We start from the raw sequence: 19351 nt of genomic DNA on the forward strand, positions 1-19351 counted from the left end.
AGCAGGCGTCTTGTGAATGGAGCTCCGAACTACAGGTGTGTTCTCCGCCGCCATACCTGGCCAGGTGACACGATTTCAGCTGAGCTGGAGCCACAGCGTCAATAACTCTGTCCTCATACTGGAGGCAAGAGGAGGGAACTAGGCTGTAGCCTTGACGGCAATAAGATGTTTGTTTTCTTTTTTGTTTCCCCCCTCCCCTTCCTCTTTCTGCGCATGTCTAGACAAGATGGCGGCAGTGGAAAGAGAAACTGTCCTTACGCCTGTCTTCATACACCCGCGCACTCCTTTTCTGCCCAGGTAATATTATTTATATCATCACCCTGATCCACACCTTTTATATTCACCCTTACTCGTGCACACAAACGCATGAATAACCACGCACATACAGACACACATGCACGCTTTAAAACAGAAAAAAACTGCAAATAAACCCAGACGTGCAGACAAACACGCGAACAAAAGTAAATGAATGGGGGAGTAGGCAGTTAAAATAACCTCTCTCTCTCTCCACGTCCCTCTTTCCCATAAAAAAAAGTTCATCTGACAACATCACAGGACACATCCACATCGTTTTAACAAGCGGACGACAAATACAGATTTCCGTCACATGAAGGGAGAGACGAAGGTGGCTATTACCGCTAGGTGGCTCCCCCCATTCCTGGGGAAAAAAAAAAAAAATAAAGCGAATTTCCGTCACAGCCCAGCAAAACTTTATGGCCGAAGGATCACCTGATGGTAGGACGACAAATGAGCTCATTAAACAAAGGAAATGTTTTCCGCCAACACCACGTGATGTTTACTATCTACAGGATAAGTGAAAAATAGAATTGCAGTTCGTGTCCCGGTAACCAGTCGCTGACCAGTGCAGTTGGGTGAGAAATTACTCGACGATTATTAGGATGTTAAGATACGAGTCTGTGATAGATAACAGAAAACTAGGTGACGGGAGGAGGAGAGATGTCGGGGAGGGACAAAGCGAGGGGTGGTGAGAAGAGAAGAGGAGATGAAGGAGGGGGAAGTATGAAGGGGGAGACAGCACAGTCAAGACAGCAGCAAGGTGTGTTCATTGTGGCGTTGTGAATAGACGAGACAAGTATCCATGTCCTGGGGACAGATGCTGCAGAGAAAGAGAGAGAAGCTGGTGGTGGTGGTGGTGGTTGGTGGTGGTGGTGGTGGTGGTGGTGGCGCAGCATAAGCGATTATTTAATCTGCGTAAAGTGCAAAGCTGCCGAGACTGGGAGAGAGGCCGGTGAGGCGATTGTTGGGTACAGCAAGCGTCGGGTACTGGGGGGAGGCCGAGGAGGCGATTGTTGGGTACAGCAAGCTGCAGGCGTCGGGTTGCACGTGCACGTGAGCCGCAGACGGTGGCGCCGCGGCGCGGACACTGCGCACACAGCCTTTCATCAACCTCCGGCCACAAAAGACAAGCAAGGAGTACAGAAAAAGAAAAGAAAAAAAATGTCCGTGATGGAAGCTGTTCCTGTGCCACCAGCCACACCACACTGGTAGAGTTCCGCCATGTGGGGGAGGCTGATCGAACTGGAGGGTGTGATGGTGAGCTGTGCTCACCCTGGCGCTTTGCAATAGTGTGCTAAGCGGGGAATGAGATTGTTTAATACTCCAACCGCCCTCTGAACATCAATTTTTCCAGGCCTGTCAGCACGCCAAAAGTTCCTTCTCGTCTTCCGCAATCTTTTCTTTCGTCCATTACTCCCAGACTTGAAGCGGTTTATCATGCTCTTAAGACAGACTTTTTTTTTCTCTAAACACGAACAAGTCAATAACGCCAGAACAACGGATCAAGTGCGTTTTCGTTCTTCCGTCATATTCTCCGTCCATCCTACCCACCCCAAACACGACTCTGACATTGGTTTACCTTGGGGTCGGTTGGTGAGTTCTGTGTAAATCTTCACCTTTAACCTTTTAAAAAGCACTGCACACATTTGGTTTTCTTGTTTGTTCTTTCGGAATATTTATTGATAGAGCAGGGTCCAGCTATAATCATGCGCCGATTGGTTTGTCAGTGTTGACAATAAACTTCACCCTAAGTATGCTGGCGGTGGGGTCGAGGGGGAGGAGACAGGGTGGGGGCTACCCGACGAGGAAGGACAACGAAGACGCAAAGCCACACACACAGTGCACGTGAAAGGTGAATGAAGTAGAACCCTCGTCTGACAACTGCAAATAAAGGTCTTAAAGACCTAGAAGTGTGAAAAATCTTTTTTTTTCCAGTATAACTTATTGTTTCCCAAGCTATGAGTAAATCACGACTGTTCTCCGGGTGCAGAACTACAAACATCCGTGTGCACAAAAGAGGTAAAATCCTGTAGAATCTCCATGGATAGAACAAAGTAGCTTATGCCTTCGGCTGTTGTCTTGGTGACAAATGCATATTTTTTATGTCTTTTAACCTCTGTCTGATAATGTCTTTATGCTTATTTCTCAGGAAAGTCGCTTAGGTTTGGGGAAAAGCATTTTGCACTTAGTTTAGTTCAGTCATATCAATCCCCACCCAATACCGTAAACTTTTAATGTCGGGTGTAAAATTCTAAAATGGATTAAACTGGTGTTGGACTTGAAGGATTCATCCTACACCCTGTCCCCAAAGCGAGGCTGGGGGAGTAATCCATTCACCGAAAATGGGACAAATCGGGTTGAAAATGGGACGAAATTAGCAGACAGGCAGACTAGTTCCCACCCACCTGTTATGGTTTCTGTTGGGGTCAGCGTGTGAGGTCAGTTTAACAGGCGTACCGGCTTGTCCACAAGGCTGCTGTCCCTCACAGGATGATCCTCCTCGTCATCATCCCACCTGTCGACGACCTCGCCAGCCATGAGTGACCTCCCGCCAGGACCTACAACAGCAAGGATAACGACATCAGAGAGGTGCGGGGGTCGCTGAATGCAATGCCAGCCAGGGGAGGAGTAGAAGGGGAGGCGAAATGAACCACAAATATCGCAGGTTAGTGCGGTCAACACTGTCAACGTTGGCCATATATCCTACAAACATTTTCAAGGGTTCTCCCCCTTGTCGCACGCTCCATCACCTCAGCCTCCTTCTAGCCTCATATTATTCAGTCTGCTTAAAGGTTTACTAGAGTCATAAATGTTTTTTCACACGCAATTAACCTCAATGAATCGACTCCACTCAGTTTTAGTGGACACACTCCCAGTCTCTCGACATCGACATTTTTCTTCTGCATGTGACATGCCGACACCTAATTATCGTTATGTCACTACTGACAAGCTGACGTCACCATAGAATTCCTAACATCTACTTTTAAAAAAAATGAAACTGTCTGATGCTGGTGAGAAAAGTACCCGTGTGAGATAACTATACTAACTCTTATCAGTTCAGACGAAAAAGGAGAATTTTTTATCGTTCATGGCGGAAGGATGAGGGACTGTGGAGTTTCCTGACTGCTTGACTGTCGCGCCCTGCGATCTCCTGAATCTGTGTCAGTCGAGTAACCTCCCCGCTTCTTCTTCTTTCTCCCCCACTCCCTCGAATTTAGTTTCAAATCAACAGCGCCGTCTGGCGACAAGCTAATGACAACGACACGTTTTATGAGTCTGTCGGCAAGTGTTAGGTCTCGGTTTCGTGTTAGGTCTTGGGCTCAGCTTTAATTCTGGCTGCCTCCCTACTCCCTTGTCAGGGCGGCGGACACGGGGCGAGAACTGGTGCTGGGGGCCCATCAATCCTGCACTAAGCAAGCCATCTGCTGCCGCAGTTTTACGTTCGCTATCAGGCGTCCGATAGCTAATCTACAGGCTGATTAGCTCACTTTCAAACAAACGAGCCCCGCACTTCTGCACGGTGCCCTCGAGGGGAGGGAGGGGAGAGGCTGGGAGGAGGGAAAGGGGTAATGACAGGGTGGAAACAAGTGTCGACGAGCCAAGCAAGCACTAAAGAGTCCTGCACTCTCGGGGTTCCTAGCACCGGTCTTGCGATCGAAACGTAGAACAAGTCACGTGACGAAAAGTAAACAAGGGTCATTGACTTCACTGTTTGACATTTCGTTCGTGTCATTATTACTTTATCGGGGTGGGGTGGAGGGGAGAGAATCAAGTTCGGATCAAAGAAGGAACTTTTCGTACAGAGAGTTCGAAGGATGAAGTCACTGCGTCCAGTTCCTGCTCCATTTATCAATGTAAATCTCTCTGTCGTTTGAAATAGTACCGTTCCTCCAAGAACTGAAATCTACTCTTTATTTCTAGAAAACCAACTTACTAGTATCTGTATCTCTGTCATCACCCTTAGACGAGCTGAGAACTAACATCAAATGTCCTAACATACTGTCACTAAATTTTGCATAACAGGACAACACATGCATTAACATTATTTACAAATATTCATCAGTATTAAGACTAGCAAATTTTGTATCTTTAGTACGAAGACCGCACGAAAAAAGTACGGTTTGTTTGTTCTATCACTCTTGTGATAACACAGACGCGCGTGCGCACGCACAGTCACGCCGTCACGCTCGAGGGACAGCGTGAAGGGTTAGTTAGCCAGAAATTTTCGGTTGGGATTCAGCAGGTGGTATACAGCGTAAAACACGGGAACCCTGACACCAACCAGCGATCAAGCAACTGCAGATCGTTCACTGTCTTCACCCGCGTAAGAGATACCCGCGTGAAAATGTAAGAGCGAAATGTGAGGGAGGCAAACAGGTTTCCTTGCCGCATCTACAGAATAATTTCAGGTTTACATCAAATCGCGGTTTTCGTCTCCGGTGCGTGCCTACGCGCGGGCGTGCAGACATCAGTGTGTCTGGGTGCGTGTGTGTGGACGTGAGAGACAGAAAGGGAACGAAGCCCGCCATTGCGACCTGCAGATAGTGAGACAGGAGGAATGGAGCGCCCCTTCCCCTCCCGGCTAGTCTCTCCTTACAATTTGTAGCCCACCACCTCATTTGTTTGTCGCCCAGCCGAACTGCGGGGTGCGGCAAGCAAAGGTTGTCTCGGGCATCAGCTGGCCACATTTTGTTTATTTATTTGTCTATTTGTGGCCAGTTACAACCCCTACGTGCAGCCTTCGCTCGTCGAGACGATCGTGATCAGAAAAATTAGAATATTCGCTCGTTACAAATAACTGAAAATTCGCATATGTACGAGCAGGATATGAAGTCAGCAATGGACTATTTTGTATTCTCGAACTACAAGCAGCGAAATTCCCTCAACCTGAATATTTACAGTTTTCTCCCCTTATTGAGAATTATTCCGAAATATTTTGTTATAAGACAAAAATGTTGCCACGAGTATTTACCTTTAACGGGCGATCTTCTTGAATACTGGGCAAGGTTAGTTCTAGAAAATGCCAAGGCAATCAAACACGAGGGCGTGTGCGTGCGTTAGGTGTGTGTGTGTGCATGCGTGCGCGTACAGCCGTGTGAACAGAGGCCAAGACGGGCTCGGGGTCATGCTAGCATTAACGGGAGGTTGCTTGCACAGAGTGGACAGATGACCAAGACATGTGGCCGTATCGCCAAGACATGGAGGTAGTCCAAAAATCAACATGGATTCCTCACCCTCCCTCCTTTCTGCCGTCCTCAACAATCTATAGCCTTATATGCACGCCTCATACTCTGGTCTCAATCTCCAATTCACGCTCGACTCTTAAACCCCACGACACAAACGTTTGCATTTAAAGTTGGAAAATATTTACTCGTTTCATCCATAAGTACTTTTGTCATTCATGATTTAAATTAAAACAAAATAATTAATTCGTCATTTAAATTAAATTACTGTTTTAATTTATTTTAATTCGTGTATATTTGAAACTGAAGTTGAGCGTACTAAGTTTAACAGATTAAATATGAAATTAAAAGGAAAATAATTTCAAGTTGCCTCTTGGAAACTACTCTCACCCTAAGGGATGCTATCCAACCCGCAAAACATGAGCTTATAAGGCTGGGGATGGATGCATTAAGATGAAGCAGGCCCTGCACGCTGGACACGCCGAAGACAAAAGAAAACTAAATATCAGACGTAATTGTCCGAGCAAACGGCCTGACAGTTTATCCAAGCAGTCGCCAGGTCCGGCCACAAAACCCACTGGGTTGCTGTTTGCAGTGGAGGTGGAAAAGCAAAGCGGCTTACATGTTTCAAATGACTAGCACTTTAAGCCCACCAGCCCTCCACACACAGAGGGGCCAGGGCGAGCAAACGTTTGCCGGGCCCTGCGCCCCTCGCCGCCCCCCTGCTGGACGCGGGGCTCTAAATCTTTATATCAACTTTTGAAAAATTTTCACCGCCGACCCAGGAGGGCTACTTTGTTTTCTTCTTCGGCGCGGGAAGGTAAATTCTGATGCAGGAAGTTATGCGCGCGCAGAAACGGGAAACCGCAACCTAGTATTTTTTTTTTCTTTCGGGTCTGGAGTAGAACAATAAGAATGCAGAAATAATAACACTGAGAAGAATGTAATCACTCCACTATGGTGGATATGTTGTGATAAAGGCTGTTAGGTAAATGTTGGATTTTTTTTTCTCCGAGCTTTAATCGCCCAGGTTTCCTGTTACCAGTCCAACTTTTATGTTGTCATTAATATCGCAAGCAAGGCCTGACCCACGAAGAGGTGAGGGCTGCCTTCATTTCAAGATGTCTGCTCGCGACAGTTTGGATGAAACAGGATTAGACTGTCGCCCAGATTGTCTGCTGCAGTCTTTGTAACAGATATCAGCATCTCTTGGCCATTTCGTTGAAAAGTGACTGATATGGGTCGGGGGAAACAAATGCAGGTCTGGTCCAGCTTAGATACAAGCCTGGCGCTGGAGTACAAAACAAAAACAGACATCACAGAATGTTTACTTTTACAAACTACAGTACTCTGCTTGCTACTAACGAATATGGAGACAACAGCAATTTGTTTTTAACTTTAAAAAAAATGCCACATTCACATCCTTGCCGATGTATCCAGTTTAGATGGTCTTATATAAGTCACGAAGAATATTTCCAGCTCGTTGTTGTTACTTGAGTCAGCGGCAGTCTGACCACGAACTTGTATTACTGGACTGCTGACAGATGACTTTTTCCAGTTAACTACTAAAACGAGGCATGAGACTACAAAGCTTCCGGTTTAGTCACATTCATTGTTTAGGCTCGCCGAGACTAACTTCGAACGAGGCTAAGCGTTGGTCTCGGCAGCCAGACAGCAGTCCACCTACACACGTCCGTGGTCTGACCAGGATCATGGGAAACAGGGTTAACATGTCAATAGGCACGCCTACCATGATACCCAACGTTTCAAAAAGAATGTTCAGGGCGCCGAGGGCAGAGATGGAATCAATGACACATGCGGAGATGCTTGAAAGGGTGGAAGCGAAATCAATAACATGTGTGGAGTGTGCGAGAGAACTCGTGTGTGTGTGTGAGAGAGAGAGAGAGTGTGTGTGTGTGAGAGTGTGTGTGTGCGAGCGCGCACGCGCAGTATGGGGCAGGGCGTTGGTAAACCATCTTTAAAACTTCTTTTTTACGCATGCGGTCTGTAATGGGCAGGGCTTTGACTGCAAGACACCGAAACCACGTGTTAACCGCGGCATGCTGCACGTTCTCAGATATTTTCCCAGCACCAGCCTTAAGCCGAGAGATGCTCATCCCCCACACAGCCCACCCCCGCCACCATCCCTGCTCCACCGCTCTGACACGGAAGAGATAAATTTAGAACGAGGACAGCTCTATAAATAGACAGGAGCGACCAACGCCTTCAAGAAGTTGGAGACGTCGGGTCGACGGGCCGTCGCCGGTCTGGCGTCGTTTCCACGCTGGCCGGTTCCCTGGGTGGCAGCGACACCGCGACGAGCTGCAACAGCAACAAGAGCAACAAGGCGCGCGAGCCGCCGGCGTGCAACCGTTTGCGCCTGCGCCAACCTTGCAACAACAAACACGGCGACGACAATCGCTCGCATCTGTCCCATGGGGGATGCGGAGGAAAAAGCTGGAGATCGTGCCCAAAATATCGGGGCGGGAGGAGGGCTTAGGCATGGCCGGTGTGCGTCAAGATGCCGAGAGAACCATCCTTACGACGGTTCGCTCCCAAGCCGAAATGAAAACATTAGGCGCGGTCTCAGCGCCAGGCAGGAACGAAAGACGAAAAAAAAAAAAATGGTTGGGTGGGTTGAGAGGGTGGGTGTGTGGAAGGAGTTCTTAGAACTGCGCGGCGGCGGCGCTAAGACTTGTGGAGAAGTGTTGATTCAGGGTGAGCTTGGAGACGCTGAAATAAGAAACAAGGTAATCCCGCCACGCAAGATTAACAGTTCGTGATCCGCTGATGGCTGCTCACGAGGCGGAACGCCAAGCGAGACAAGTCATTCCGGCAGGTGGCGCTGTCGCCACCCTTGTTTTTACTTTCCTTTGGGGTCCGCATTAAATCCTCGTCAACTCTCCTCCTTATCGTCAAGGAGATCAAACCTCGCCGCTGCTATTTTTTTCTTTTCTTATCGTTTCTTCTCACTCGCTTTTATGTCCTTCGCTTTATCCGAGGAAGTCATCACATAAACGGGTCATGGGAAGCAGTCATTCGTGATCAAGAGATGTCCTTTCTTGCGTTGGAAATAGCCATTCGCGATTAATAGATACCTAATATCCATGGGAAGTGATGGCTCGTAATTTAAAAGATGATTTCTACCCAGATTAAAGTACCTCCTATGATGGAAGAAGAGGGGCGGGAAAGGGGTAACCACACTTACCCTGTATCTTGTAAAGCTGATGCCTTGACATCGTTCACCAATGTGGCATGTCCTAACTAGATTTTCTCGATGAATCCAGAAGGTTCCAACTGAGGTTTCTTGGTCCCGACCAATCCTGGAGGTTCTAACACGGATTTTTCGCAAACGTAACCAGGTTACCTAAGGTAACACCATCATTGCAGCATCCTCCACTTTCCTGTAGGTAAGGTGGGCGAACAATCCTCTGCTTCCTGATGCTGACAAGCTTAGCGCCAGAAGGCAAAGCAAGTTTAAAATTAACATCACAGCGCTTTGGCGGGTCAAAGGGCAGGCGCCTTGCGGGGGATACAAAATTATCCAAATGCTGCTTCCGATGGCGATAAGGGGCTGCGTGACGCCATGCTGTATAAGTCTCGAAGGTGCCAAGCTGCTGCCAACTACCAAAAACAAACAGAAATCCACGAGACGGAAAGAAGGAAAATATTATGAGCTTCTAGAGACGGTCCTTGACAACAAAGACCAGTTATGCCGTTATTCGCTTGTTTTTGTTTACACCGCCGCAACAGGAGGGTGGGAGAGTGTGAGAGAGTTTGCAGGATGCTTCCTGAGGGCCTGCAGTGGCCTGTAGCAATTACGGACGTTGGCGGAAGGGGTGGGAGGCAGGATGGAGGTGCGAGTTTGAGAAAATTAAAAGATGAGATGAAAAATACACTTATGCCCCACCGCTGTTACGCCTATCGAGGGAAGATAACCCAGCTATGGCGGTTACTTAATGGCGGTCTGACAGACATGGTGCCTCCCATACTTGATGTGGGCGGCTGGATGTCCGTCCTCCAGTCCCCCGGTGCATGGCTGGTCTCGGCTGAACAGTGCAGGTTCTTCAAGATGTCCGTGTTGTCTACATTTTTTAAAAAGTTTATTCAAAAGACATTTCTGTGCATCAGTACCACCTCCACCCACAAAACGAAAATCATAAATAACAATTAAACAAAAAAAAAATAAGGATAGAATTTTTTTTTAAAAAGCCATAGGAGGGTGACAATTGTGTCACGCTGATATATTTACCAAACTGTTCTCTTTACAAATTATTGACATGTAGTCTATGCCAATAAATAAAAAGAAATGATCCATTATCTTATGATTTATAACAAGTTTTATTTTGTTCTACGAGTTAATAAGAAAGACGTATGAGAGAACGGGGGTGGGGAAGAGAGAAGCAAGTTTTTGAGAAATTTCAATGCATACAACAGAATAGAGAGAGAAGGTGGGATAAGAGAGAGAAAGAAAAAATAGGAGAGATAAAGGTAGAAGAACGTCTCTGTTCAAATGTCTGTCACATTCATCTTTCAATTTTCCCCCCCCTTCCCATAAATATCAGTTCAAACGTCCAGCGCACTCTACTTCAGCTTTTCGTGCCTATGACGTAACTTCCGAGTCACATGGCAAGAAGCTTCCGGTGGCTAACCAGAAGAGCGCAGTGAACAACGGTGAGTCATGTCACCTCGCGCTGAAGCTCCATCCCACCGAGCGGCAGGCGGAAGAAGCACAGAGACAGAGACTAGCAAATGGCTACTGGAACAAAAGAATGACTTATATCCAACGGTCGGCAGTGCCACGCACCGAGTAGCCCAGACTAAACACAGGGCGTCGGGCATGCGCGCTCGAGTCGGCGAGCCACTGATAGCGGGCTCATTAAAAAAGAATTCCGGCGCAGCATTTCTTGTGGCTGGCTACTGCACGCCGCGCGGATGTATGTGTGTGTGTAAGCCGGCAAAGAGGGTAGGTGCTGTAATTTCTTTGCTCCAAGATTTCGCATCGCTTCATCGTTTTCAGCTCCAAAAGTGGCATCGGGCAAAGATTGGTCGTGAGTTAAGCCGGAATCTAGACGCGGCGCCTGGAACCTTGTACGATAGCGTCGTGTGGGACTCTGCCATCCGCGACTGCTCGGCTCCAGCGCGCTAAAATATGTCCTGCTCCACCCCTGTCGGCCCGCCGACATTTTTTTTTTCCTCTTTTTATTTTTTTTTTAGACGCAACCCCAGTATCATTATAAATCCTTCCATCATATCGTCACTAATGTCCAAACCCTTTTCCAATCCCAGCATGCCCTCCTAGCGCGAGAGCGCCGCCACACCCCCTCCCCTCGAAGCCAGCCGCCCCCCATCTCGTCCCCCCCGAAAAAGTGCAGACTCCGCAAAGTTGTGTCCCCTTCCACATCGGTCGTGGCGCCACCCTTCTTCCGAACGACTACTAGCCGGTTTTTGTCTTGTATAAAAGATTCTAATGTGCCTTCCTCAGCCCAGAAGGCGGTTACTTTTCTCACGTCTTGAATGTGCGAATTCATCAGAGGTTGTGTCCCTTAGACGCCGCCATATTATTAGGTCATAAGCTGACCTCGCCGACCTTCGTCGCAGAGTCTGACTGGCGCTGGACCCCTTGGCAACCCTTCCCACCCACCCCTATCTTGAACCCTTATTTTTCTATTAAACAACCAGACCATTCTGTTTACCATCCCCCACCCCGTTAACGTTTTCATTTATGACACTTTCTCTCTCTCTCTCCCCTTTCCTACCTCCCAGTCGGTGATTTCTTAGCAGCTTTTTCTATCACCCCTGCCTATTCAATCTTTTCTTGCATACCTCCATTACCATAAAAATTGTAAACAGTGGAAATACATACTCGAAGGTCGTTCAACACTACGCCTGCCTCCGAAGTGATCGAGTTTGCGGTGGTCCTTAAAAATAAACTGCCGGCGTGGAAAGAGCCATTTTATTTTTGTTTTACTTTCTTGGATCATTTCGTGTTTTGGCCCTCTCGCGAGATCTTGCTCCCTACCCGTGAGTCTCTGCTCCGTGTTTACAAAAAGCATCGCAGCTGAATAAACGCGCTACCGTTCGCAATAGCTGGGCCCATAATATTCCGGATATCGACCATGCAAAGGGACCCCAACACCGACCCCGACCCTCAACCTCCAATTCCACCCCGTGTATGTTGAGTCCTGGGAACCGGAAAGTTCTCTGGTTCTGCTTTACGCGTTTTGTTTTTAAGAGACTCTACACGACTATGTGTAAATAAGTAATAGCATCTACTAACCTTCAGTTATTTTTTTCCTCCAAAGATATAGTCGATGAGACGCTGATTTCCTTACCTGACAAACACAGTCGCATAAAATGAAAAAACAAAAAACAAAAATGAGGCGGTATACTCGTTTCCACACATCTGTCCTGAAGAATTCCATGGAAGAAACCAGTGACCCACTCTCAGGACATCACATTCTGTTGTAGAATTTCTGGTATTTCAAATGTTCTTCCATTCTCTCATTCTCTCGCAGTTGCTCTTCTTTTATTCGCGTTTCAACTACCTTACAAAGGCAGACCAATACTCATCATGAGGGTCTGGGACTAGCAGCACATGTTTTTAAAAAAACTGAAAACTGTTCTAAGTACATTTAGAAACTTTTTTTTTTTTTTTAATCGCTCTTATGCCATTTAGATGTATTGCACAAACGCATATGGAAAAACTGTGTTGACTGGGAATGAATGTCTGGCTTAAACAGTTTCTTTAAAACAATTTCAGCTTTTTTGTTCTAAAATTGTCTTGTGCATTTTTTCACAAAACTGATTATCTCGATAGATTTATGGTATAAAGTTGTTTAAAATTATGAATGTGTTGTGCAAGTGGCCACCGTACAAATGTTAATAAATCTTCGTCCGAGCCGCACATAACCACGCCACGCGCGTGAGTTGTACACAGTCTCGCTTCCATAGAATATCAAAAACATCAAATGGACAAAGCCTACAGTTCATGAGCCTGTCTGCGACACAAAGTAACAGTTCATGAGCATATCAGATGAATGAGACCAGCACGAGAGCAGCAACAGCACAACTCTAACTTCAACGTACACCAGCAGGTCCTGAAGCATCTGAATATCTGTTGATGTCGTTTAGGGTCAAACTCGAGTATATTTTGAGAATGCATTAACTGAGTTTACTTTCATCTGCATAACCTTATTATTTAAATTTTAAAAATCTTGGCAAACTGTGAGGACTAAAGTCTCGTACTAAACGTGTCTTTAAGAAACACAGCGCTGTTAAATACTAGCCGCAATGTCCTCTTCAGAAAAATATCTATCTCTGAAAGTTACGAATGACAAATTCTGTTTTTATTTTAAACAAGCTCTATGCACCCTTTGAGATGATGCCAGAAAAGTTTAAAAACACAATTTTACAAGTTATTTTAAGAACACAAGTTGGGGAAAAAAATTTCAATGAATAATCATTAACTTGGCGGTGTGAACCTCAATACAACTCTGGAAGAAACGTTTCCACAAAGATTTCACACGCAGAACATAAATACACAAGTCATACAACCGGCGAAATTTCTAATATACACAAGCACACATTTACAAACAAACATAACCTCAAAATGTCGGTAGGATACTTTGAAGTCAGGCTAGTTCACAAACGTCTGAACAGTTAAAGTCCGTTAAAGTCTCAGCGAATCTCACAAGTGGCGCTAGACGATTGCTGGCACAGCAACAAGAGCCAGAAACATGTGTAAATAAATACAAACCCACTCTAGCACGGTGATTAATGAGGTCGCATTCCACACCGTTAATTAATAGGCCCGTCACTTGCAAGCGAGGCTGTCGGCAAAGTCGCGTCTACATAAAAAGGGAAATGACGCATAGACACATAAACACGTGACACGTAGACACGCGGTCCGTTAGCACAGCCTACGTCACGCAGTTGACAAGTGTTTTTGGACAAGAAATCTTCGTTTAGCTTCTCTTTATTTTTGTTTTGTTTGATTTGGTTGGTTGATGGAGGCCAGATGTTTTCTATTTCTCGCTTATTTTTCGGGGTGGGTGGGTGGGGAGCCAAAGGGCAAGAGTCAAGGCTACTGTATCGTGACCTAGTTCGTGACGGGTTGTATTTTATTACAGTCTGAAAGACAAATAATGTTGAAACCGTTCCCTGCCATCACATAATCCAATCATATTTTATTTCCACGTCTCTGCGACAACATAACCTTAGCTCTCTCTCACACAAGCACACATTCTCTCACACTCTCACACAACCACAACTGCTACACTTCCATGCACAACACACACACATAACCACTGTACTATGAGGCTACTATCAAGACTTCAGGTAATTCGATTTCAAGATTTGCTGAGCATACGAAAGAGTTATAAATGTGACCGGCTCGTTTCAAAGCCATCGTGTGAGCCTTTTTATGATGCCATTTGATTTATGGTAATGTCTGGCACCGGGCTGGGCTCCGCGTGATTAAAAGCCCCTGGTGTCACAACCCTACTTGTGTGTTAGCAGAGAAGTGCAGTTCTCAAAGCAAAGTTCGCGCCCAACACGGCGAAAATTTCCCATGCATTTTGATTATTTCATTTACAGCTCTGTGGAGGGAAAGCAAAGCTATTTCGCACTTCTTCCAGAGGGAGTGGATGGATAGGTGGCGGGTAGGGGAGGACAGCTGTGACGGCCGAGTCCTGGGGTCGACATTCAGGGCGGGTTTGCACAACAGAAGCTTTCGAGGTGCAAATTCCCAACAAGAAAATGATAGATGATAATCAAAAAAGAAGGGAAGGTATTGGGGAAGGAAGGGTCAGAGCGGCAAAGGGAGGGAAACAATGAAAAACTGGGAAAAGAAAAGGGAGATAAGTGCGACTCTCATAATGTATTGCCTACTACACGCTATGCTCTGCTATCCATGTCACTATATACACCATACCTTTGACTTGTATGCACTATACACCCTGACCTGTTTCCCCACATTACACAACAAAAATAATCTAGATATTAGAACAAAACCAAAATTGTCGACAACGACTCTTACTATTCTTCACCTCTTACTTCCACAGAGATTTGAAAATACAGCGAATGTTGTCATTAAAAACCTGAAAATAATTTCTCTTACAAAAATTTCCCCTTTTTATGATAAACATGGCCAAACCAGCGATGAAGGGGATGAAGGATAAGTACACAGAACACGATTGCTAAACCATTCCACTAACTGGACAGCGAAAAAAGCTTTTGCCAGATACTTGTATTTAAAACAATACATTCCAAAACTGCATACATCTTCACCTTTCTCGACAAGTCTTGGAGAAAAACAATACTATAAAGATATATTATGCCTACAGCTCCATAGGAAAAAAACATGGCTTCCCACTAAACCTTAAAGAAAGAACATGTAACTCCTTTCAGCCACTACGGGGCTGGAGTGAGTACAATTCATCCAGTTGGTCGGGGCGGCGACTTAGTTTGTAAAGTAATACGCGCTGTGCGCTTCATTGGGTCTCTTATGTGTGGCGATATTTTCAATCAGTGTTTTCTCATCAAACATGTAACTTTCTAAGGCACGAGGCAAATCAAACTATTCACGAGGCTGAGGCATTTGACTTCGCTTCGCCGACTTCACCACGATAGACTGCTTTTCTTTTCTTTTTGTTGCAAAGAGGGGGCGTTCTCGACTTGGAATTCAATTTATAAAATACTGCTCTTCTGAAGGATTGAGAAAGGCAGACGGGAGCACACAACAGGGAGACGAAATAAAGTTGTTTAATGCTCTGTAAGAGGAACAGGTGGAGGTGGCCTGCCTGGCGTTAGTAGCATGGTTCTAATTCCAACATCTTGGAGCTTCATTATTATAGAAACCTTGCCTATAGCTTCTCATTATTTAAAATTTATTAATTCGAGAATAAAAACAGCATCGCCGACATGATACATTTCATCGATCTTTCAGGAACTGTTATGCGTGTGATGAAAAAGTAGCTGACGTGGGAGCACGATGAGAAAGACGATGATAATAGATGACAGATCAAGGGAAGGAACAAATCTGGATGCCGAAGGAGCAGGCAAAAAGGGACAGACATAGAAAAAAACAAAGTGACACAAGGGAGGGTTGGGAGGCGGTAAAGGAATACACAAGGATGTCGAAGCAGCTGGAAAGAATTGAGAAACATCGACAAAGCTTGCGATCGTGCCTGAGTGTAGGAATTAAATCTTACAATTTTTTCCCAGCGTGCACCGGTTCTCGTGGGAAAAATGCTTCGGCGCTGAAAACGCCAATGCATTGTCATCTTACACACCCACATACCCTTTCTCTCTCTCTCCGACTCCCCACACTCTCTCTCTCTGTCGCCCACAGAGTGACCGCTCAAACCATGCATACGTCTTATGTCGCAAAAAAGTTGGGAAAACAGTCTAAAGTGGGCCACTACCTTTTTTTTAATTTTTGTGAAACAAAGAACTATCTCCGTTAACAAAGGATTCACGCTGAGACGCGTGAGTAAGGAAAACATCCGTCCACAACGCTTTCGTCACACACGATAACAACGCGCTCCAAAACTGAGAACAAGATGAAACAAAAAGCAAAATGGATGATGATGATGACGACGACGATGAAGATGATTTTTAAAGTTTGAGGGAGAAACTATGATTGAACCAGTCTGAACTGCGATCTGCCGTGGGACTGAACTAGCCCAAGTGTTGGTATAGCTCCCTCCCCGCAAAAACCCGCCTCCTGCTGACAGAGAGGTGGGTCGGCCTCCCAGTCGCCCTGACGACGAACAGGTCCTAACATGTGTGCACTGTCTCGTGCTACACCCGGACAAAACAAAAATTCGGGCGGTTTTATGGGACAAGCCTCTACCCGTTTCTGCTGTCACGTGATGATATCACGAGTGACACACACACGAGAGAGGGAGAGAGAGGTCGACCTACAGATATTGTATTATGCGACTAAGATTCACAAGAACAAAAAAAAAGGAGTCTCAATGGACCCTCTTTTTTTACGCTTTTCCACCATTTTGTTTGGGGGGAGGGGTAGTTAATTTAATTGTTTTGTTTATTCACGCATAATCCCTGTTACCTTTTGACCAGTATTTACTGTTATAAGGAGATTAAGTGTAAGACTAGCTTACATTTGACTAATGAGCAAAAAGACGGTCTGATACTCGAATTACTGTTATAGGTACCCTGCCTGAATGACAAACCGCCAGGCTATGACGGTGACAGGTAGTAACAAGGAAGGACCCAACACAGTTTACAACGCGAATTACTCGGCAAAGTTTACACTGACAAGGACCCAGCAAAGTTTACACTGACAAGGACCCAGCAAAGTTTACACTGACAAGGACCCAGCAAAGTTTACACTGACAAGGACCCAGCAAAGTTTACACTGACAAGGACCCAGCAAAGTTAACACTGACAAGCAAGTAAAGGTGGCTTAAAAAAAGAAACAAGAGAAACCGTTTCTTTATGTGCAAAAAAGAGAGCTATCTGAATAATTACTATCAGGTCTCAAAGCAATTTGAGTGTCAGATTGGTTTCGTTCACTCAGCATTTTCAGCACAACAGTTTTTTTTTTTTAATTTCGTAAAGCCATTGATATTAAATAATTGTCTTATAAAGACAATGTTAGATACAGTAATTCCTCATATATATATATTAGCTGACATAATAAAACTATAGCAGTAAAAATAAACGAAATCTTGTGTGCAGCTATCTTGCAAATATGCTTGCAGTCTTCAGAGACAATGAAAGGGAGCTAATCCATAAAACGTAATGCTATATTTACAGAGTTGTGTCCCCTAGCTCGCGAAGTCTCGTGTGTGTGTGTAAGCAGAGCTCTTTTCCCCGCATTTTGAATATTGAATCCCTTAAAGTTTTTATTTTATATTACCAACAATTACTTACCAAAAACGGAAAAATAACAGAATTATTCAGATTCCGCTGCAGAGGCTTCAAAGTCATGTTCTTGACTCCACTTCAAGCGTTTTCGCTTCTGACACATATCTGCAACACACGAATACTCACTATTAATATGAATTCTGCAGCTGCGTCAAAGAAAATAAAACTGCTTATAAACAACAAAGTTAGATGATAGATGAGTGGTTCAAGGATTAAAAATATTAATTCTGTTCAAGTGTAAAACACAAATCAAAACTATTCATTATTATGCACTACAAAAAGATTTTAAAAAGCTCAATACCTCTCCTAATATCTTTACATATTTAGTAAAAGTCATCAGGGTACAGCAACACAGTTTTTTTCTAAATAGCATAGGCAAATCACAGCAAAATCGAAAAGGCTGCAGATTTATGTAGTCATTTTCAGCTCTGGGATATGCTAAGAACTGAAACGGCGACACATGTGGGGACACATTACTGCAGGAGATAATAATCACCTGTCAGTACATTCACATAACTTAGTCAACTGCTTCTAGTAATTTCTTTGCACACTGTGCATAAGTGGCAACAGCTGATTAAGGTTGTGCACTGTGAGCTTACACTAAATTTTTGTAGAGCATTATTTGTAAAGCACAGCAATTTACACGGGAGATAACTTCGTTGGGAAAGCTAAACACAGGAACGTGAGTGCTCGCCCATGTATTGTGCTAGCCCAGCTCAAACCCGCCCTCAAAACGGGGTGACTTGGAAGTGAAACGCGGCTAAGAGAGAGATACTGAGACAAAAAAAAACAACTTTTACCATCGCAGTGTGAAATACAATTAAAAAATCATACTGAGCGGCCACATGCCATAAAATACTACCGCAAGAACCGATAACTATTTTTACAGCTGCAGTTTTCCTGTTGGCCAAAAAAATCAGCAAGCACTTGCATTAAGAGACAAAGATGTTTTCTGGCTAACCTCCCTTGTGCGTACACAACACAGCGAAGACAGCCGCACACAAATACCTCCCCCACAGCCCTCCCCCCTTCGTCAGTTCCGCCCCCCTGGATAACGCGAACTCTGCGGCCAGCGTTAGCCGCTGTAGTCACGACTGTTACAGGTGTGCCTGCCGCATACCTTGAATACCTCCCACCGACGAGGTAGGAGGTCGCCCTACACCTCTCTCTCATTCACACAAAGAAAATCTTAAAAGAAAGTAGTGTTTACGAACATACTATTTTGTTGTTTCGAAAGAAAATGTAAGATGACACGACGATTACAAAAAGACAAAACATCCGTTACTTACATGTTCACTCTATAATGGGGAAAAATTATTCCGTCACGAGAGCGTGCCTGTCGCGCCTACTAGACTTCAGCGAAGAAACTACGCGCACACACTAACTTCGCTCGTAACTCGAGTCACGCGAGGCTTGGCCGAGAAGGAAGCGGATGTTCACTGCCCAACTCTTCATTCATTCCTTCGGTCAGTCGATCGACGAAGACTGTTGGCTTGAAGACATGAGGGCGACGCGAAGACAAGGCGACAGCCGAACAGGGGGTCTGGGACTCCTTCGCCCGCCGAATTTCCACTCGGGACAGTCCTCTAGCAGCGGGTGTCGGGGCCCTAAATACATGGCGGACGTGCGACTGATAGGATCCTATGTGGGGCGGGGGTGAGGGAACAGCCGGGGCGGGGAAGGAGGAGTTAAAAAGGGCGTGGAAGGGGTCAAGAGACGGTATAGGAGGGAAAGCTAGAGTGAGTGGCTCATTAAATTACCGGCTTAATTTGGATCGTTTCTGACCCGTCCTCTGACGACAGAGCTAGGTTTTTTTTTCGCGCCAGTGGACTGTAGGATCGCTGGTCCGACCTCTGACGGGAGGGGGTGTTGACTATGTAGACGGTGGAATGCGATACCAAGCAAAAGGGATTAGCGGGTCAGCCGGAGAAACACAAGCCACGATGCTGGAATCTCCTCAAGTTCACCAGATC

The 19351-nt window shown here is 45.5% G+C and overlaps 1 long non-coding RNA gene across 1 annotated transcript; it reads right to left on the minus strand.

Annotated features, from left to right (window-relative positions):
- Positions 1-2633: 2633 nt before the first annotated feature.
- Positions 2634-19076, minus strand: LOC112574022. Its single transcript, XR_003101330.1, has 3 exons — positions 18668-19076; positions 17385-17483; positions 2634-2855 (listed from the first exon to the last, which is right to left on the minus strand). It is a non-coding gene; the product is annotated as an uncharacterized LOC112574022 (long non-coding RNA).
- Between the last annotated feature and the right edge of the window lie 275 nt (positions 19077-19351).

The sequence above is a fragment of the Pomacea canaliculata genome, linkage group LG1 (assembly GCF_003073045.1).
Source record: "Pomacea canaliculata isolate SZHN2017 linkage group LG1, ASM307304v1, whole genome shotgun sequence".
Classification (NCBI taxonomy): domain Eukaryota; kingdom Metazoa; phylum Mollusca; class Gastropoda; order Architaenioglossa; family Ampullariidae; genus Pomacea; species Pomacea canaliculata.